Here is a 5966-nt window from a genome sequence, read left to right as displayed (position 1 = left end):
ATGTGGTATTCAGTCATGGAGCAGCTTCTTTTTCTGACTGTCCTCCAACCTCCAAAATTCCTGCTCTGGGCTGTGCTCTTCAACTGCAGCTGACAAAGAGAAACAGTAGAGTGTTCGCTGTTCTCTATTATTTTCAGCATGTACAAAACACATTTTCAAAAGGAATAATAAAAAATAGATTTTAATCTGATGCGGCTAATTTGATTTTTTGTTTTGTTTTTTTGTTTTTTGGATGAAGTGTGAATTTTGATCTTGTTATAATTTGTTGTTTACAAAAAGTAAAAGAAGTAAAGCAATCTGCTCATATGAAATTGTTCAAACAAAGTATATGATTTACTGTCATAATCATGATAAATGGTGAAATTTACTTGATATTTTACATCATGCATACATACACAGAGTGAACATTCATGATTCATGCGTTTTTTATGTTTAGACTCAGGCTTGTGGAGCCAGCAATATTGCGAAACTGAGAAGAGAAAAGAGGACAAACCAACCACAAGACATTCTTCTCACATTTTCTTAAAAGCTTGTAAGGTCAAAATGTCCCTCTATGGCTCTTATTATTTCACCAAACTATTTCTCTTCAGGAGTTTAGACCCATAAAGATGTCTTTATATTCCTTCAGACTCGTGTTATACAAATGCATATATCTCCTGACCTCCTCACACACGTGCTCTTGACGTGCATATCTAATATTGTTTTTACTTTCATCTCCTATTACTTACTGCCGATTGCATCTTCTTTTAGCATTTCTTTGTGACAACAACGGCTCAAATGTGAGTATAGCCACCTTGTGGATCCACTTATTTGGCAACTAATTCCAGGCGCATGCGTCCAGTAAACATAAAAAAAAGCTAAATCAATATTTGATGTGACCACCTTTGCCTTCAAAACAGCACCAATTCTCCTAGGTACTCCTGGACACAGTTTTTCTTGGTTGTTGGCAGATGTGATGTTCCAAACTTCTTGGAGAATTTGCCACAGTTCTTCTATCTGTTTAGGCTGTCTCAATTACTTCTATCTCTTCATTTAATCCCAGACTCACTCGATGTTCAGTAGGGGGTCTGTGGGGGCCATGCTATCTGTTGTTGGGTTCCCTGTTCTTCTATTCTAATCTATTCTATTACAAAAGTAATGTTTGTGAGTCTAAAATTTATATTTCCTATTGACACACTAAAGCTTAAGATATACAGTAAATAACTATCTTAAGATAAATGTTTTTGTGAAACATCTTATGTGCCTAAGATTTGAGCTTCTGAAGTGTTAAATTAGGTGTTGATGTGTTGTTGTGGAGGTGGTCAGATGCACATGTCTACCACAGTGTGACATCACAATGTGAAGGAATTAGAGAACGAGTTGTTTTGGCGGCTCGGTTTCAGCAAAGGCTCTTTTTGCCGTAAAGAGGAAGTTTTGAGTTCTGAAACGTACATTATGTTTGCATAGTACAATGAAACCAATTATATGTCAAAAGATCAAGGAAAATTTGAATCCTTGTGTCATGACCCCTTTTAGGTGTGCCTTTAGCCCCGTTGTAGCCTACCCTAACATTATTAAGATGTTTGAATTTAGGAAAAGGAAACCTTAATAAGTAATAAAAGGAAACCTTAATAAGTAATAAGTTCTGTCACGATAATTGCAATAGGCTACTTCTCGTTCTGTGAGTGATAAAAGCTAATGATAACTGAAAGCAAATATCGCTTATATGTAAATGTAAAAAATAAAAATAATTAGAGACTTTTTAATGTTTACAGGCTGTTCAATGTATTACATCACAGTCTTCAGATATGTCTGTAATTCCACCTGAGCACATGGATCCTCTTCAGGCAGGGTAGGGTTGCACCAGCTGTGCGTAAGGTCCCACGTAAGTTGGGACGTAAAGTTCACACTAAGGGTTAGTAACTACTAGTTAGTTTGTAAGTCAGTGCTTAATTTGGTTGCACCACCTGTTCTTAAGGCAAGACTTAACTAGTAGGTCATAAGCTCTCTGTAAAGTAATGCATAGTTGCATAATATGACGTTTACCTATATTGATCCAATAAGCAGCCTTCAAATTTGTACACAGAAGTGTTAAAAAGCTGTGAACTTCAATCTGATCTTTTTACGGTTGATGTTCAAACCTTGTTTGCTCACGTAACTGTCAGCTGTAATCAATTATATCCCCATTAAAATACGATACATAATAAAAGTAGATTTGATAAATAGTAGCCTATATTTGCCCTGTGTAAATAACAACATATAAGAACTGTATCTAAAATAAATAAGGGGTGATAAATAAATACTAATACAACAGGCTGGAAAAATAGACATTTATTCATTTTAATATCCTATATATATTTTGAATGTGTTGAAACTTGACACCGGGCGACACACCCTGAAAACTGCAACATTAGGTCGGTTTCATGCTTTTTTTCTCTCTCTCGTAAATGTAAACGGTGTAAATGTCAACATCATACTGTATGTCGAAATGATTGATGCCTGTCACACAAAACATGAGCTCATTGATGTCATACTGTCAGGGTTGTATGTGTTTTGTTCCATGTCATGTTTGTTCCTGTCATGTGATCTTGTCATGTGATTCCCTGTTTCCATGTCAAGTCATGTGATCATCCTGTTTCCCTCCATGTTCATGTGTCTTGTTTTCATTGGTTTATTGTCTTGTTAACTCGTTATCAGTTCTAGTTTGTCATTGGTTTAGTTTAATAGTCTTGTTATCTTGTTTATAGTTCTGTCTGTCCATTGGTTGTCTTGTCACCCATGTCTGTGTATTTAAGCCCTCATGTTTGCCATTGTCTCTTGTCAGGTTTTGTTAATGTAACATTGTTTTGTGTAACGAAGTCAAGTCAAGTCAAGTCGTTTATGTTTGTTATGTTTTGGATTCATGTTTTTGGTTACAACTTGTGTAAATAAACTGCACTTGGGTTCTTCACATCATCGTCCTCTTTGTCATTGCCAATGACAGCGTTACAGAATACCTGACCTTCAAAATGAACCCAGTAGTTCACCTTCTTCGTTTACACCAGGGGAATCATTCCCTGGAGGATTATGTCAAGGAGTTTCGTGGACTTCGCTACCACGTGGATTTTAATGAGGTGGCCCTAAAGGACATTTTTCAAAATGGTTTGAATGAATTTTGAATGATCTTATGCCTGAAGGCACTGTTCCAGGGACTCTTATTGAGTACACTGACTATGCTCTTATGCTGAGCTGTTCTTCACTGTTGGAATTGCGGATGAGGAACTCAGCAATTCCACAGCACTCACCACATCTCAGCCCAACATCATGGCAGCTAAGCCAGAGTCCCACGTCATGGCCGACAAGCCAGAGTCCCACGTCATGGCTGCCAAGCCAGAGTTCCTCGTCATGTTTGCTGAGCTAGCACCATCTTTTGCCCCGGATCCTGAGCCTGCTCCATGCGATGTCACAGCCACGCCTGAGCCTGCTCCATGCCATGTCACAGCCACGCCTGAGCCTGCTCCATGCCATGTCACAACCACGCCTGAGCCTGCTCCATGCCATGTCACAACCACGCCTGAGCCTGCTCCATGCCATGTCACAGCCACACCTGAGCATGCTCCATGCCAAGTCACAGTCACGACTCAGTCTACTCCATGCCAAGTCACAGCCATGCCTGAGGCTGCTCCATGCCATGTCACAGCCAAGCTTCAGTCTGCTCCATGCAATGTCTCTGGCTCACCTCTGGTCAATGAGCCAATGCCCAAGCCTGCCACGGTCAACGAGCCAACGCCCACATCTGCCACGTACAACAAACCAGTGTTGCAAGCCTCGTCCGTCCCAGAGCCAGCGTTGCAAACCTCATCCATTCCAGAGCCATCTCTCACTGGGCTATTTGAGTTGGAATTGGTTCCTGCCCTTGTGCCCACCCTGAGTTCTCCTGATCAGCCGGCTTCACCCAAGGCACCGGCTCGATCATTGCCCTCTGAGATATCCCAGACATGGAGAACTTTTGAACCTCCGACTCCGCCTAGACCCTCCGAGCCCTGGACTCCGCCTTGGCCTGTCAGTCCCTCGACATCACCTTGGCTCTACATTCCCTCGGCTCCACAGCGGTCCTTCAGCCTGTCAGCTTTACCGGGGTCCCTCATCCCTCCAGCTCCTCCTTGGTCTGTCAGTCACCTGGCTCCACCTTGGTTCTCTGATCCTTCAGCTCCACTGGGGACCTCCTTCCCTACGGCTCCACCTCAGTCTTCCGATCCCCCAGCTCCGGCATGTTCTTCCGAACCTCTGGCGCCACCTTGGTCCTCCCTGCCTCCGGCTCCACCCTGGCCCTTCGAGTCTTTGGCTACTCTCCGGGTATCCAGTTCTCCATGGTTTCACCCCTCGAGCCTCTCACGGCTCCACCTCCACCCCTTGAGCCTCTCATGGCTCCACTCCCCACAGGCTCTGCCCTGGTCTCATGCTCCATGCCATGTTTTCACCAGACCATGTCCCACACCTTGTTTCACCATGTTTCCATGTCCTGCCACGTAACCACGTCAAGTCGCCACGCAATCCCCCACCCCCCCACCCCCCAGCTCCCTCTTGAACTTTGTGTTTTTGTTTGAAATTGGCTATTATTCTCCACAAACTTTGCTTTTGTGACCAGGACAGTGATATTTTACGATTATACTGTAAATCACTTTCAAGAATCAGCCCCCAAATGTACTCCTCATACTTCAAGGTGTCCAGCAAGGTCTTGATGCTGCTGTAATCCTCTTTGAGGTGTACCAAGTGAGCCAGGGGAAGAGAACTTGTTACCATTGGAGCAGCATGGCTTTGAGGATCCTGGATGAGCTGTCAGTGAAGAGGCGCCACTCATTCTGGTTACAGGCAATTCTGATTGCCTCGAACAGACTGGTCACATTGTGGCAGAAGCAGAGCCCAACTTGATGGGTGAAGAAGCTGGAAAAATGTTGGTGACGCTTCCTCTGATCTGCGACTTGCACACTTTCTTCCAACAATTTCCACTGCTTGAGCCTTGACGTCAAAAGCTTAGCATTGGACTTGGTGAGACCAAGATCTCTAATCAAGTCATTGAGGTCTTTTTGGTTGGGGTAGTATGGGTTTCTCTCCTCAGATCTACCTCTGAAATTGTCATCTGGATCTACAACATCTTCCTCGCTCTCTGACTTGCTGCTCTCTTCTAAAGACGGCTGCTCTCTCTCCGGAGGAGTGGGTACAGGGAGCTCATGGCAGTGTGGCACCGGGGCGATGGATGAAAGAATGTCCAGATACGTGATAGCAGGTGCATTCTTGCCAGTCTGATGTTTGGAAGGGTCCACCGTGCAGAAGTAGCAGTTGCTTGAGTGGTCAGTGGGTTCCCGCAAAATTCTTGGGATAGCAAACTTCATGGCTCTCTTTTCCCCTCTGTACCATCCTACAAAAATACATTTATTTCACCCATGACTAATGTGTAAGAGATTTTTGCAACATTTTTCATATATGATTTACTTTTTCAATAACATTGAAAACTGTAAAACATTTTAAAATTAAAAACTTTTACAATTTTAAACATTAACACATTTTATAACATAAAATTCCAAGCAACAATTGTCCATCTTAACTTCCAAATTTTTTTGCAGTGCTTGCAGGTGAAATGAGGGCCCAGGGTTTGTCTTGATCCCTGAGAGGCATGCCGAAATATGCCTTGTAGGCCTCAAACATCTTAGCAGATGCTTCCACGGAGTACTTTTTCGCTCTTGTCTTGATAAATTGGCCACAGGCATAGCAAAATGCGTCTGCCGGATGCTTGCAGCCTCTTGATGCCATCTCAGAAAAATGCAGATATGTATCCACTTAGGCAGCTGGAACTAAACTGAACTGGTGGGCTTAAGGCCCCTGTATTTATACTACTATTTATATTACTGGAAAGTTCTAGAAAGTTCTAGAAGTAACTCCAAGTTTACTCAGCACTGAATCTATCTGGAATGTTCTGGAAAATAGGTAAATTTCGAAATATCACTGTC

This window comes from Myxocyprinus asiaticus, chromosome 11 (assembly GCF_019703515.2).
Source record: "Myxocyprinus asiaticus isolate MX2 ecotype Aquarium Trade chromosome 11, UBuf_Myxa_2, whole genome shotgun sequence".
Taxonomy (NCBI): domain Eukaryota; kingdom Metazoa; phylum Chordata; class Actinopteri; order Cypriniformes; family Catostomidae; genus Myxocyprinus; species Myxocyprinus asiaticus.
The sequence above is the reverse complement of the archived record's forward strand: the minus strand, read 5'-3'. Positions refer to the sequence as shown.